Source organism: Anser anser, assembly GCF_964211835.1.
Source record: "Anser anser genome assembly, chromosome: 18".
Classification (NCBI taxonomy): Eukaryota; Metazoa; Chordata; class Aves; order Anseriformes; family Anatidae; genus Anser; species Anser anser.
Genome location: NC_139739.1, coordinates 12,817,365 through 12,833,414, shown reverse-complemented (window position 1 = coordinate 12,833,414; position 16,050 = coordinate 12,817,365). Strand labels below are relative to the sequence as shown.

General features: G+C 42.5%; 1 protein-coding gene across 20 annotated transcripts in view; it reads left to right on the top strand.

Moving 5' to 3' along the window:
* The window catches only part of TBX3 (T-box transcription factor 3), a 273,513-nt gene that overhangs the window by 71,292 nt on the left and 186,171 nt on the right, over nt 1-16,050 (top strand). For 11 of the 20 annotated variants that reach the window (XM_083804575.1, XM_083804571.1, XM_083804580.1 and 8 more), the window contains 9 exons: nt 2,455-2,627; nt 3,180-3,313; nt 4,127-4,379; nt 5,157-5,309; nt 8,798-9,044; nt 9,538-9,642; nt 10,525-10,623; nt 15,309-15,416; nt 15,550-15,708. The gene's annotated coding sequence lies outside the window, so the exon portion shown is untranslated. Of the gene's footprint in view, nt 1-2,454; nt 2,628-3,179; nt 3,314-4,126; nt 4,380-5,156; nt 5,310-8,797; nt 9,045-9,537; nt 9,643-10,524; nt 10,624-10,720; nt 11,083-15,308; nt 15,417-15,549; nt 15,709-16,050 lie in introns of all 20 variants that reach the window. The other 9 variants (XM_083804576.1, XM_083804574.1, XM_083804568.1 and 6 more) reach the window with 5 other exon arrangements.

Here is a 16,050-nt window from a genome sequence, read left to right as displayed (position 1 = left end):
GCATCATGCTTTTCTCATGCACAGGGACCTTAAATTGCTTGAAGTGAGGTCTGTCCAGGTGCTTTAGTAGTTATCTGAATTGTGTGTCTTCCCTCTGTGTGTCTGGGAAGAAGCTGCTTAGAGGGTAACAGGGAAGAAGGGACAGGAGACTTGGTAGAGTATTTCTTTCCAAGGGAGTGGATCCTTTGGCTCAGATGCTCCAGGATGCGCTTTGTTGCTAGACTGCTATTTAGCAATAAAACAGCCTCGGTTACTTAACGGGAATTGACTGCTTGGTCACTTCTCCCCCTGCCAGCCCATCCGTTCTCCCCGGCTTCCCTCCCATGCAATAATGACAGCTTTTCCTGATTGACCCCACAGGCTTACGAAAAACCTTTTTACTTAAACGTATATTGACCTCAGTCTTGCTGCCCAGTGAATTATGTCACAGCTGGCAATCTGAAAATCATAAATTAGACCTCAGACCTGTGGAGCTGTCTCCTAATGATACGGATCTGAGCCTTTATCGATGAAGGTTGTACCAGGTGCCTTCAAGTCTCTGACAGCTGGCAGGGGGAATACCCTTTTTATGTTTTGTTTTGTTTTGTTTTGTTTTCTAAATTCATCCCATAGGCCCTGTGATTTCTTTTCTTTTCTTTCCTTTTTTTTTTTGTTTCCCTTCCCTGTCTTTCTTTGTGGTGTGTATAAAATTTTGTTACTTGCCTTAACCTGCCCTTAAAAGGGGAAGAAAAGGATGATGTCAAAATCTGAGGTGCTCTTAATTTTGGGGCGGTGTAAATTTTATCAGTCTTTCCTCCCTTCCTATTGATTGTGTGTTGATTTTTTTATTTTTTCCCCAATGTTATGTTCTAGACAAATGAGAAATTTAATGATATTGGAAGCATTTCTCCCTTACTCTGTAATGCAGCATAACTCCAATAGATTCCCTTTACATTCATCATCTTTTCCCCCATGACTTGGCATGTACTTGCTTGTTGTCACTTTTTGGAGGAGGGATGGGGAATACTCCATGACATGTGGAGCATCACCATAAAACAGATCAAGACTTCTGTCTCTGTACAAGTATTGACCCAGCAGGAAGGAGGGAGCTAACTCCATGGCATTGTTTGTAAAAAGATCTGTGTTGTGCTTGACTTAAACAGTAAAAAAGCCACAAGTTGTCATGATTCACTGTTCTTTTGGGGAGGAAGAGAGGCAGAGCTTGATCTTCCTCTTCAAGCAGACAGGAATAAGAATCAACTGTTCACACATCTTGCGTGGGTGGCAGATCCAGAAAAGGAAGGATATTTGCTTGCTTTCCCACATCTCAAAATAGGGCTACATAAATAGTTTGTCTTTATCTATGCTGAAATACGCTGATAACAAAGCTGGAAAGAAGCTTGTTTTTCAGTTCTTCTAGCAGCAGTGGAAATGTTACCTTGGTGCTAGACCCATTTCGTGTTTGAGATCTTAGAGGCCGGATTTTATATCTGTGGCACATTCCTTCAGTGCGCCATGTGAATCCTTGAGCTCAGGAGTGTCCTGAGTTCAGGATGTGTTACCACTTTCTCTAACCCAGCCAAGCTCTATGTCCTGACTTTGGAAAATGCAGAAGGGTATGTTTGGTGATAGCTATGGGCAGTATTCATGACGCTGTGGCCAGACCAGGCAAGGCTGACATCAATTCAGGGTTGATGCTCTTGGCTCTGAATGTAATGAGTGAAGTTGTGAGGGCCCTCTGCACCTCTGGGGTGTTCAGTGCTAGGGATGGAGATCAGGCCCTAAGATAACAAGGTGATGAAAAGCACTTTCAGAAATAGTGACACATAGACAGATGGATAAAAGAAGATGTTGTAAGAGAGTGTAGAAATAAATCCCTTTCATTCTGCTTTTGATCTTCTGAGTTTTTTAAATATACGTCATCAATGAGCTTGTATCCTGCAATTTTAACAGCCTTACAAAGTGTTTCTAAAAGAAATGGATTTGTGCATGTATTTTAAAGACACCAGGTTGGCATTGTCTTTATTAAGATTAAAATACTCCCCTGCAATATTCGCAATGTGACGTCTGTAGAACTGGCATGTGCAACACTGCCCAGAGAACAAAACTGGCTGGAAATTTCCTCATCTGCTTTTGTTACTGGTGAGGACGTAAATGCAAATGACTTAAAGGTTGGACTGATGGGAGAAAAATGAGTAGATTATGTATTTTATTCCCCTTTTACTAATGTAAAATGCAGGCACTGGTACAGACATTTGTGATTTTAATACAAGATTTTCAAGTAGATTGTGTCCCTTCAAAGAAAATATGAGCTCATAAATACTGCGAGATTAGAGGTACTGAGGCCTGGATGTGGCAACAGCTCAGAGTTTATGGCATTCCTCAAGGCATACAGTATAAGATGTTCTGTGACCTGGCTTTTATGAAGATCAAAAGGCTTAAAACCGTTGAGAATAAGATTTTCAAATTATCCAGGGGAGACACCAACTTGTCAAATGGGAGGAGGCCCTTTGAAGTGTGGAGATAAGGACCTTTCTAGCCTTCAGTCATATCTGAAAGCCATTTCCAGCCAGCAGAGGAACGTATCATTCAGCTGGATTGGGTTTGCCCACGTTGTACAGAGGAATGGATGTGCGGAGTTGGTGCAGGTAAACAGCAGACAGTATCTCTCAGCCAAGTTATAAACAGAACCTAAACAGAATGTTTGAAGAGGCTTGAAAGGGCATGGAAAATATAAAAACGTGTTGGAGGAGGTGGGAATTGCACATTTTTATGTTAATATTTCCCTGTACTCTGGGACCACCATCCTGAGTCAAGCAGAGTATTTATCCTGGGGAGCTAGAACAGCAAGTATGTCGCTATATATATTATCTCAACCTTGTATTTGAGCATGGAGGAGCAGGTGGGAATGCTCAAAAAGAGCTTCTGGGTGGGAAAAGGGTGAAGAGAGACAGAGGATGGCCTCATGCCTCTGCTTTCTGGCCAAGAAGCTGAGCCAGTGTGGGGCCAGGAGGGAGGAAGCAATTCACTGCTCTTGTAGGCCAGGAATAACTTGCCACTGGTAGGAAATAGCTGTGGAAGAAGTATTTTGTGGAGAAGCTCCTGCTAAGGCAGGGCAGCTGCACAGCTCTGCTTTTCAGGCTGTCCCAGAGCTCGCCATCATGTACAAATGCTTACATATTTGTTCATTCCCTTCTCAGATTCCCCTGTCTGGTTGGCATCGGCAGCTGGATTATCAAGATGTCTTGACAAAGTACTTCTGCACAGTATTTTTCATGTAATCAAAAGCTGTTAGCACTGAAATATCTTCCCCAGAAAGGATTCTCCTGAGCTGGTAAGAATAATTTCTGGTCACATTTACAGAAGTTTAATTGGCATCTAGACAAGATAACCATCCGTTATGTTTTGTGTTCTTTGTGCTGATGAACTAAGGATACACAGTGTTTTCAGTCCATAAAGAGTGACCATTTACTTTCAGTCTAATGACTTTTTAACCGAAAACAGCTAAACAAGACAGACAGAATAAAGTCTGCATGGCAGACGCTATTTGATATGTTTCCTCTGTAATAAGCTACATCTCTTGGCTGACAGTAAGTTGTCCAGAAATTGTCCAAAGCTCAAGGTAAAAACAATGGTAGGAATGGCCTTATATTCCATGTGCAAGCATTGAATTTCCTCACGGCAATGTAATTTTTTGAAAATCTTGTCCTAATTATCACAGCTCACATAGATGCTCTCTAGGAACTATTTTACATAGAATTGGTCAGAAACATTTCGACAGTGTGGTTTTCCATTGGAAAATGACATTCTGGCAAAAATTAAATGGTTGAAGAAATCATATTGATTTGACTTTTTTTTTTTTTCTTCAGGGCAACATTATTGTTGCTCAGAGATGAGCCTGAATGGGTTGAAGCCATTGTTTTTATTTAGTTGTTCTTTTCTTTCCAAGTGGTGTTTTGTTTTTTGCTTCTTTTTCTAGTAGTATGTAGTAGAGCATAAAACATTTGCAACATATTTCAGTGGGCTCAAAATAAAGTTGTGGAGGAAATACTGAGCTTTTGGGTTTTTTTCCAAAGCAAAACATAAGTAAGTAATGAAAATACAAAATTCTTTATCAAATGGAAATTTATTCTTTTGCTCCCCACAGGCTGAACCATGCATGCTGTACAGATATCCTGGAAGTACTGCAGGAGGAGCTCACTGTTCTTCTCAGCAAAGCTTTCTTTTTTGTCACTTCTGACTGTTCCAGTTTCCTTTGTCATCCTTCTTAAAGCACCAATTTCCCAAATACTAGGACAGAGAGAACTATGTTGTCAGCTTTCCACTTACCAGTGTAATGAGTAGGATCCTGCGTTAACGGGCCCACAGGTCTGATTCATGGAGGAAATTACTGTGTCCCTGTATCCTTTTAATTGTAGGTTTTAAAACCAAAGCATGGAGATGCACATAAATTATTACATTGTCGTTTAAACTGGAGTCAGTCCAGTGTGAACCCTGAACGCCTGGAGCTGCTCCAGCAGAGTGGCAGGAACAAGGCTGAGAGTCCTAGTAAACACCACATGATTTTCTGGCATTTGCAGGGCATCTGTTTTCCCTGCCCTTGCAGTACCTTTGTCTGGTCTGGAGAAGATCCTGGGTGACTGGTGATTTTATTATGGCCTGGCACATTTGAGGGTAAGCCATTCGGCCTGTCAGCGTGCTCCCAGAAGAAAAGCTTCAGTGAAAAAACCTTGCTCTGGGCTTTGAAATCTGAACTGCAGCCAATTCCAGCTGAGGGATGTGACGATTGCCTTTTGCTGTGAAGTTGCCATCTGAACAATGACACTGTTGTGTGGTTTGAAAAGACAAGGAGCAATGAAAAGGATAAGTGTGTGTCATATGTGGGACTGGGTAGGTACCAGATAGAAAGCAGCCCAGGCCCTCATCGTTTCCTTACATGGTGTGCCTCAAAATCCACATTTAGATCTGTTTCAAGGGGACACGTGCATCCCAAGTTTTCTACTCATGGAGAATTTGTTTTTTACAAGCTGTATTTCGCTAGACCATCTGGTCATGCTGCTGCTCCTTTGAAAGCTATGCCTTATTAAATAGTCCTGGGAACTCAAGAAGGAAAGTCGCAGGAGGGAAGAAGGGAGGAAGATTTCCAAGAGATGTGCTTTTCCTTAATAAAATAATAGTCTAAGGAGATCACAGCTTGTAACAACCAGTGAGATTCTGCTGCTAATATTCTCTGCAAAACTTCTCAGGGCTCTGCTTCGCAAAGCAGAATCCAGCTGCATCATGCATATGCTGTACAGCTCTCCTGAAATCAAATCGGCCATGGCACAGAAGTGAGTGTTATTCTGTATTTGTCCAAATTACAGTATCTCATCTTTTGTTCTCAATTTACTGGGACAAGAAGCTCCTCTCTTAGAATTTGTTATTTGCCACTCCCGTAAGACCCAGCTGAAGTCATTGCACTAGGCCTCGCCATTTCTTGTGAAATGCTCGGACAAGACTGCGGATGATGAGGTGGAGACCAAGAGAGATGTGTGGCTGTTGCGTCCCTTTTGCAGACGCAGAACTGAGGCCTGGGTTTTGAAAAATTTGCCTTGATTCTAAAAAAGAGGTGGGAGCAGAATCAGTACAGCAACTCAGCTCTTCTGAGAAACACCCTTTTAGGCTGTTATTTTCTATGACGGGTGAAACACCTAGCCTGAATTTTAAAGATTATTGTTATTTATGAAAGGAGACCTGCCAGCCTTGCTTTTGTACCTGCATGGTCTATATTGTGTGGTGAGGACTTATATTTTCCTACCCAGGAACTTCGGTGCACCTCAGATTAATATTTGAGAGTTGTTTTCCTGCACTTCTCGTAAGGGTCCAACCACAGATACAGCTCCAACAAACTGGAATCCCAGGAGAGTGTCTGAAGTGGTGAAACCCGACAAAGACAAAACTGGGGTCTGGGTAAAGAGCACTTATCCAGGGATGTATGGTAGCCTGGGGTAGAGCTCATTGCTAGAGGAGAGAGAGCTCCAACAGGGTAAGACAGTTATCCAAGCGTTCAGTTACAGATTTAGGATAACCCTGGTTTTTGGGCATTCCCCCAAGGCCTCAAAGGTCTGATATTCAGGATTTCCATAGGAACAGGGCATCTAGAACTTTTATTTTATTTTATTTGGGTATTTTAAAACTGGTGGTGTTACAGTGAACCTTGTATTGCCATCTTGTCCTGTGAAAAGCAAGCTGACTTACAGGCTTTAGGAATTTACCGTGTGCTTTGTTCTAGCCTAAAATATTATTAAACTATTAGGTTCTAGCCTAAACATTATCATATTTAATATTAAAACATGGATATAAAGCTCAGTGTTTCGAAACAGTTTTATATACTCCCATGAATTTACCTAAGTATCAGGCTTTACATGGACAGTTAGAAAAGCCACAGTTACATTTACATTCTAATTAGGAACAGAAATCCTATAAAGGGGACAAGGAAGAATAATTAGTGTTAAGAGCTGCATTTCTTCAGAGCCAGGTTAACTCAAAACTACCAGCAAGGGGTAACTTATGTTCTGCTGTGGAAGCAGATTTTGGATGATATGAACCAGCACCTTGATGAGGGTGACAGCTTGGTGTTAGCCCACTGGTGACCAGAAGGTAGAAATAGAATCATAGAATCATTATAGAGCAAAAAAAAGTTCATGTTTTCCCAAAAGATTAAAAACATTTGGATAAACAATGTTTTAAACAATGTAACCCCAGCTACCAGCTTATTTTCTTCACCCTACTGTCCATTTATTGTGTGGATGTGGAAAGCCCCTTTAGTAATCCTGTCTGTTACGGGCTACAGATATCTTCATCTGTCCAGCAGTGCAGTGTTGTAAGAAGCAATACAAATGCTATTTGCTATTTACTACTAAAAAGCGCAGTGAAAAAGCTAGTGTTGCAAGATGAAGCATCCCTGTCAAGGTTACACCTCGTTCCAAGAGGCTGTCCATACCCATTTCCCATGGGTTAGGAGTATGCTATTGCAATTCTTCATGAGATCTTTCTTACACAAGCTACAGACCTTGTAACATCTTTCATTCCCTTTGTCCAGACTAAGAGCAGATGTTGGGAGAGGATCCAGACCTGTGTATTACACTTAGAAGAGGCCACATGTATACATCCCCTTTCTTTCTACAGCTGTGATATACAGTGTATGCACCTTATTATCAGAGAGAGATCCAGAGTACAGGGCAAAGTATAGGGTAACCAGCATAACGCAGGGTCTTGGGAGATTTCTCCCTGTTTAGAAATGCTGGAAGAATTGTATGTGGAAAGCCAAACTTGGGAGGAAGAGGACAGGGGTGAGGAAGGAGGAACCACTTTAAATATAAAAATGTCTGATGGGAATAGGGAAGTGAGAGATTTCAAGGCTATATGAGCTAGTGTCATGTGCAAGGATAAGAGAGCCTTGATTTAGGCTAGAGACGAGCCAGCAAGCAAGGAATTTGCTCCAGACAGAGAGTCCTTCATAGATTCAGCATGCTACTATAGCTAACAATCATGTCAATAGGGTTTAAAAGGTGCTTCAGAGGAATTGGGAAGGAAAGACAAATAAGGTGGGTGGCTGAGGGAGGAATGGAAAGTCCAGTGGTTACTGAGTGAGGCTTGAGTGTGATGAAAATCCTGGCTGCGCTCCAGTACAAGATTTCCTATCACATTAATTATATTGCAACAGGCTCCAGGGCTTTCTGTGATACAGACTTTGTATATCACAAAAGTTACACAGATATCGATATCGTGTGTGTGTGTTTGTAATAAGATAAGCTCATTGTGTCATCTCCAAGCCTTCCACTAGGATGCCTTCAAAGACGGAGCCTGAGACTCCTTGGTGCTGTTCCCTTTGTGCATATGGGCAGAAAGCAAATATTTTATGGGGAAGGAGGAATAATCAGGTCTTGGAAATGTCATGTTTATCTCAAACTGTAATTCAGTCCACTCTTTTTGTTAAAATACATGTGCTCTTGGATGGCATTTTTGTGGTACTGAAAGGTCTTATTTCAAAAGTGTTTCTTCCTTTGAAAATATGGTTACATACTTTGTTGTCTGGCAAAGGGACTGAAGTGAAGATTCTCTCTTTCTTCCCCTTTGCAAAACAAGGCCTAAGAACTTAATGGCTACAGGAACAGCATAGTCTATTCACCCCCTTGGCAGGTGAAGAGAAGTGTCTTCAAATAAAGGCCATGTAACCTTGCTGGTTTTATGTAATGGGGGAAGATATGACTGTAACACTCACCTTGAAAGGCCGTAACACAATGTATGTAAGGCTGCCTTAGGCCTGGGATGTGAAGACTATAAGGTCTGCTTCTTACTAAGACAATTGGAGTAGGAATGAGGTTGGGTTTAAGCCTCCTTTATCATGGAGGTGTGGAGGTGTTGAAGAGGACAGAAAACCACTGGAGCCCAGTTCATTGCCACCACATCACTATCCATCTCCTTTGTGCTACAGGCTAAGCCCACAGCTTCTGGTTTGTCAAGGAAGACCACAAAGCAGGAAATAATTCTCGGAGGCTGATTCCAGCTCCTTCTTTCAATCCAAAAGTGAATAAAGAGCAAAGAATCAGGCCTATTCTGGAGCATCCCACCTGCCCCTCCCAGCCTAGAGGCACGCTGGCTGTTAGGATATGGAGCATCCTCTGCTTCTGCCTCCTCTGGTGTGGCCAAAGCAGAGTTAAGCCTCCTCCTCTATTTCTTCCTCCCTAGAAGTGCATTATGGGATTCTCTTTTCTGCTTCTCCCTCCTCTCTCCAGAGCTGTGTGTTTGAAATGATATCTATTTCTCTTTGTGACAGCACACCGTGACTGCTGCCTTGACATTCTCCCGAGCTGACATCCCGACCGGTATGACACTGATGCCTTTGGGCAGAAATCAGAGCCGGTTTGCTCCATGCCTCTGCGTAGCCACGATGCCTGTAGCGCCTCTGAGAGCCCCCAGTGCCCTGGTGGGGAAATGGAGCGAGTACGTGGGCCCCAGATGAACTCCAGGAAGAGAGCAGGCATTATCCACAGCGATCCTGCTACCCATTTCCAGTTTAAAGTGTTCGTGTTGATGTCGGTTTTTTCCCGTTTTTTTTTTCTTCTTTCTTTTCTTGCCCTTCTTCACCTGCCTGTGAGAGGGTTGGTTTCCTGTTTCTCCCCCGGTGGCAGAGTCCTTGGGGAGCTGGGCTTTTGTGAGCTGGAAAAAGAGTGCACAAGCATCTGATCAGCCCTTATTAGTGTTGAGAAGGATCTAATAGTTCCTGGCTTCTGGGACCATTACCTGTCATTTAGTTTTATTAAGTCAGTGATGAGAAAGTTTAAAATTAAAGGCTTTGTAAATTGGATTCCAGTTTGAAAGGGAGGCACCTACCAGGAAGTTAGCACTGAAGCTTGCAGATGGGCCACTGGGAACAACACCAGGCTCGAGCATTTATCTTTAGCTGCTTTGACAAAGATCCTGTGCCAAGGCAGGGAGGGGGGGTGGTTTGTGGCAAAGCCTCAGGGTATCCAGAAATCTTCAGCTCTGTGAACAATATATTCCCTCCTTTGGCAGGCTATTCGCATTCAGACCTCCAGCGACTGTTGAAGAGGAAGGGTGGGCTTCTGGCTGAGTCATTACCCAGAGCTGTGAGACCTGATTCAGCTGAAATGAGAGCAGGCAAGTCATTTCATCTCCTTGTGGTTCTTCTCCTGATTTGTAAAGAGGAGGAACTAGTATTAGTGTTGATTTTTTTTTTCTTACCTATTACCTGTTTTAAATAGCTCTTTGGGACAGGTATTGTCCCCGACTCTTTCACTTACAATAAAAGCTCCAGCTGATTTGAGTCTACAGAGCAAAAATAAAGACCATAAGTCCATAATAGAAAGTAGGCAGAATGGATGAGCCACCTATTTAAGAGAAACATCTCATTTGTAGGGCTTGTAACATTGTATTATTCTCTGCTTTTGAGACTGATATTTGAATTAGCCATCCAAATGCACTTGCAAATGAAATACCCCAATTGCAATAAAGCAATCCAGCTAACTAATTATGGTGTGACAAGGGAAGCTTAGAGGCCAATCACAACAAAGAGCTGCTGTCACTTCTGTTTTCTCAGATGAATAAAAGTCTTATGGTGACATTGCTCTGATGAGAAGCAGCATGAACTAGTGGTAGCGAGTACAGTCTGGAAATCAGCATTCTTGGTTATTATGCCTTAATTTATCTTTGACTTTCTGACATCAGAGAAGTCACCTGAGGTCAGAATTTAAAGGTGACTCCTGCCCATCCTTCCATTGTTAACTGTACAGATTGTGCTTACGTGGCTTTACTTGAAGATTGAAGGTTCACACTTTGTCTCTGAAAGGCAGAGGATAGTACCCACCAAAGCACAGGCTTATCCTGTAAATAATAGATTGCAAAGTGTTTTTTCTCCTGAAGGCAGAATGCACAAGGATGAAACAGAGATTCCCTTTAGAGTAATCGTTTATTGGAAAAGTTTACTTCAGGTTCTTCCATGGCATTTTTCATCTCCCTGTTTTCTATGCCATTTTTGTCCAGGTTTAACAGTCTGGAAGAGATGCCCTCTGACCATCTGCTCTGGTGGATCATCTGTCCACCCATACATCCAAGCTTCAGATGTCAGTCCCCACCTTTAAGGTAGGTTCAACCTTGTTTTAAGAACCTGGATTGAGAGCAAAGTCTCAGACTGTACAAACTCACAGTGAAAGGTGTGTTTTGCATGTTCTTTCCCCAGAGAGCTTCCAGACCACACTGACAGGAGGTGGGACAATGTACCCCCAGGAAACTGGGACACAGAGGTATAGATAAGGCTGGACTGCACTAGTGCAGAGAGTAGGCACTGCAAACAACCTTGGACCCAATATTCCTGCAAAGTGAGACTAAACATGTGTAACTCCAGGCCATTCTTCCTGTCTCTGCATAGACATAGCAGTTCCTTGACTTCAGCTAATTACCATGCTCCCTTGAAGGAGATGTGATGCCTCTCCCAAGCTTCTGTGCTAGCATCATGAGAGAACTGATCTATGGGCTATTCAGTGGTTACTTACATCATTCTTGTGTTTCCAGCCATGTGACTTGACCGCAGGCTTTCAGAAGGTAATCTGGGGAGATTTTATCAAATGTAAAATGTTCCTAGACGTTACTGGAGCCATGATGTAATGAACCAAGGTTTTGTTCTTTAAATTCCTATTTGCTGAAAACCACAGGCCCCAAAAAACTGTTCCAGAGAAGCTGCAGAGTTGTAAGAAGGAGACTGAGATCTTGCGCTGGGGCAAGCCATTGTCTGCTGCAGTGCTGGGGAGAAAGGGTTTCCAGCTGAGTCCTGTGTTACTGGCTTGGTGAGGTCTGGGTTGAACCTCTGATTTGGACAACAGCCTCTTCACAAGAGCCACTCTGTTGTTTCTGCTGCTGGGCTGGGAGGTGTTCCAGAGGAAAAGGGAGTGTGACCAGGCCTGCAGTGAACCTGGCTGCTCCTAATTTGTTGCTTGTTTGGAGCTTTGGAATTTGCTGTAACTGTGGCTGTTTCCTTTCCTGTGAAGACAGTCCCAGTCCACAGTGTTGCCTCAAAATACCAAAAGGGTGACCCCCTCGTGTAACACCCCTCAGTAGTATCATCTGTGCTGGAGCTGAGAACCTAGTTTGCACTATCTCATAGCGCTGAAACACCTTTAAACCCCTTTTTCGAAGGACGATGATTCCTGTGTCACACGTCTGTGAAAGTCTTCCTGGCATATTTTTATCTACCCAGGCTGGGTTGAGACAATGCTGAATTGATGCTTTAGATTTCAGTACCTATTGAAATCCCCTGAACAAATGATGCTATTAATTATGGGGTATGGCTTTGATGAACGATGCATAAGGGACAACATTTCATTTTGTCTAAGGGGAGGTAAGTGGGATGGGGAGCTTCTGAGTGTTCAGTGATGCAGGAGAGGTCCTGGGTGTTGCCTGATCAAGGGGAAGTTGCTTCCTCTCTGTAGAGTGCTGTAAACCCAGTGTCAAGTCAGTGTGGCATCTGGGTTATGTCACCTTCTGGTGGGGCAACCTCTTCATACATCGGATTTTCACAGACAGAAACCAATTCAGCACTTTACCTAAAAAGCTTGGAGAATTACTCTAAGAATTATAATTTAGTCTTAAATGGCTTCAGATCTGCCTGCCTGACGGACTGCCCCATCCCCAGGCCATATTAACACTGGAGTAATGAGTTGGGGATTCAGGTTCTTATTCAGATACATGAGATGGGGTAAGGTCATGGGACATTCTCAAGGAGCACATCGGGATCTTGGCACTGTGTCTTTCCCCACATCCTTTGGAACTGCCCCAAATTGGTGAACAGGAGTCTAATGAAAGCCATTTATATGACAAGGTTGTAAGAGAGGCTTGTTCCTTGCGTGATGTAAAAGGCTCTTTCACAGCTTTGATTTAGTAGCTAGCCAAGTTAATTTCTGTGTATGTGTCATTATGTTTTGGTGCTGGGAGGTCATGATTATGCTAAAAAGTTGAATGAATTTTTGGGACACCTGAAGCTTTTGTTCTGTACAGCCAACCTTACTTGTCATTTAAACCTAGTTCATCAGAGCTATCTGAGAACATCCGTAGCTGGCTTTCACAAAGGTTCTTCTGGACAGGGTAATGCAGCGTTAGAAAACTATTTTGGGGGGGACAAGAGGATTACTCTCAGTAGTGGGACTGCTGGGTAGTAAGTTTGTGAGATAAGTAAGTTTGTGAGCCACACCAGCTGGTGTGACTGGTGGAAAACAAGACCACTGAAAAGAGACAGAAGAAGGAAAATCAGGAGAAGAAAGTGGCATTGAAAGTAAGGATATTGTGAGGAGAGTATTCACTCCTGTTAAAGCACCCAAATGACAAGAAACTAATCAGAGTGCATGACACTAAGCTGTAATCAAGAGGAGTCTTAGCAAAGACAGAAGGTGGGATTTCTTTTAACTGAGTTTAGGTGTTTACATTGCAGTTGCTTACATGATTTAGTCATCCATATTCCTGTTTAATGGTTCACTTCAGGATAATGTGAATCATGCCTTGGAAATCTCTATTTCTTATTATTAACTCTAAAGGTTTCCTACTGATACTGGCTCAGGTGGAGAAATCTATACTGCGTTCATCTTCCTTTGTCAGAAATGCACCCAGTGTGTCAGGGAAAGAAAACAGGTGTCAGGATTAGAGGGAGGGAGACTTCACTGCAGTAACAGGGCAGAAGCTCTCATAAGGAGGCTTTGGAGTCACGAGGACCAGAAGAACCCTTTAGGTAATAAGTTTAAAACAAATACAAGGAAATAATTTGTGACATCAGTGGCTACATAAATTGCGGAAGTCATTGGCAAGTTACACGATGGCCAAAGGCACAAATACGTCCAGAGCACATTCAGATGTGTAAATGGAGGGTGGCTCCATTGATGGTTGCACGAGCCACCTGTTGTAGGCTGCCTTTAAGCATTATTAAAACAATGGCCAAGTAAAACAGGGAAAGGTCAGTCCTGTGAGGACCTGTTTTGTTTGTGTTTTTGTTTGTTTGTTTGTTTGTTTATCTCTCTTAAGTGTCTGCTGCTGCCTACTTGTATATATCAGGTACCGAGCTAGGTTGATTTTTGGTCTGACCCTGTATAGCATTTCTTATTCTTGTTCCAAGCGCTTCTTGCATCCTCCTGCCCTTATGACTCCACTGGAAGGTTTCACTGTTTTTTGTCAGTCTAGTGTGTATACCTGCTTTTGTGTCCAGCCTGTCGACATGCATTGACACGTAGGACATGACTGCAATGGGACCAGGTGTGAGTGGTCAGACACCATTTCTACATACCAGTAAGATTAAGGGGATGTTGTCCTTGTACCTTGTTTTTTGCAGGACATGAAATGTCTCTAGCCAGCCAGTCTTGCTTCTTTTAGGGCTCCCCAGACTCAAGGGGTGTTATCCTTCCAAAAATAAGGCATACAAATCCAGAAATGTGATTTCCAAATAGCCTGCGAAGGTGAGAATTAAAGACAAGCGTGAGGCCTCTTTCAGCTCAGACTGTCATGTGGGCATGCTCATGCTGTGTGGCAGGACAAACTGTTGAGACATCTGGATGGGTTCATGTGAGTCCAGGGGTTTTGAATCATTTTGCTTGGGAAATCCCACAGTACTCCACTCATTTCACTGACAGGCAGCTCATGCCTCCGCATGACAAAACAGAGACAGACCCTTTGCAAAGCATAACAGAGGAGGATGTTCTTTTTGCAGTCCAAAATTGTTCTCACAGTAACATCATCCGACTAGTTTAGCCCTCCAGATGGAGCAGGGTATGTATCTAGCAGAGATGTGATGTAGAAACATCCAGAAGGCTTTTTTCTTTTTTTTTTTGATAGTTCTGGACAAAACCTGTTCCCATCCTCCTTGGTTTTACATGTCTAATTCCAGCGATCCAGTTTCCATGTGGTGTTTAACATCACCACTCATGAGTCTTCCCAGCTGAGGATCTATTTGATACCCTTCAACTGAAAGACTCCTGACGTGCATCGACACACACCTGTAATATCGGACTGAGCAGAGCATTTAAATGTATTCTTGGCTGAAACTAGGCCTGAGAGTGGGTGAAACTTGGCGCTGAGGGGGGAACATGAAGTGAATGCCCCATGAAAAACATTTAAAATGTAGGCAGGGTATGAACTTGGAGCCAATGTTTACTGCATTTTAATGCAGTTATAGGGCAGTCGTCTGACCTCCTCACCTAATTTGCAAATAATCTTGTCAGAACAAATTAGCCCATGCTGAGCCTGTGCTGTTGAGACTAGATGGTTATCAGGACCTGTGCTAGCTAATTTTAAGGTAGCTCTGATGTCTCTACAGTACAGTGCAGTGACAGTGGCAGTGACTGCAGTGCAGGGGTGTGCTTTTGTATTAAACACAACGTATGCACAAAAACACTTGTCTACAGAAACCTGGAATTAATGGTCTTCCTGTCTGGTTTCTTTCAGGCCATTTCTGTTTCAGGGCTGAGTGTTGAAAATAGAGATTTGAAGTACATTGAAACTGCAGCTCTGAACTCTGTGAAGTGCTTAATTCATCTTAATAGAGGTGTTCACTCTAAACCCAAAAAGCTCTTAGTTGAGATTTAGCCTGTGGTTTGATATTACAAATTGTTTGGTGGTAACATTGGTTTAAGATGTTGTCTCCCGGCCTCTTGTTCGTACTGCTATGCTGGCAAAACTACTCATGTGGTTGCGAACCAGATGGGAGGAGCAAGCCAACCTCACAAAAAATAAAATAAAATAAAATGAAATGAAATAAAATAAGTTTGTTGTGTTTGTTTGTTTGTTTAAAACAGGAAAATTTCCTCAGTCTGGTTCAGAGCCTGGTCACACAGTTTTGCTGGCAGAAGTGAGTGGAAAGAGCACTTTGGCATGGAGGGGAAATGAGCAACACAGGGTGAAAGGTGAGCAGCAATTACAGATTCTGGTAATGCGACTGTGTACTTTATAATATCAGATCATGATCTGGAAGTGATCTCAGCATGTAAAAAATGCTCAAATACCTCTAAAATTGTTGGTCTTAATCTTCACTTTTAGGTGTCTTGGCAGACACTTCCAATATGTGTCCTTATCTCACAGTTTCCAGCCATCTTCAAAGACTTTTCCAGCTTCTCGTGTTTTGCAAGTTCAAAATCCTGCAGCATCCTGGTACTGAAAATGTGGGAATGAACAAAATAATTTGAGCTGAATGACAGTGTAAGTATCAGCTGTCACTTCAAGGAATGTATCTTTCATTTCCGTAATGAGTTTGTTGAGAAAGATCCCATTTTAATATAAATGAAAGCAGAATTTCATGGTGACTTTGTCAAATCTAGAAGATCTTGTCATTTAAATCCAGTTTGCCACAGAACATAAAGATCATTTGCTCTATACCACATCAAACCATCTAAATACAGAGGTACGCTGAAGAATATGGTGAGGTACCTGGAAAAAAAAAAATCTATGAAAAGAACAAACTTTCAAGGCACTAGAAAGTGGAAAACTAATCTCATTGAAAGTTTGCTGACACATTCCCAGGAATGGAGTTGTCTGATAAAT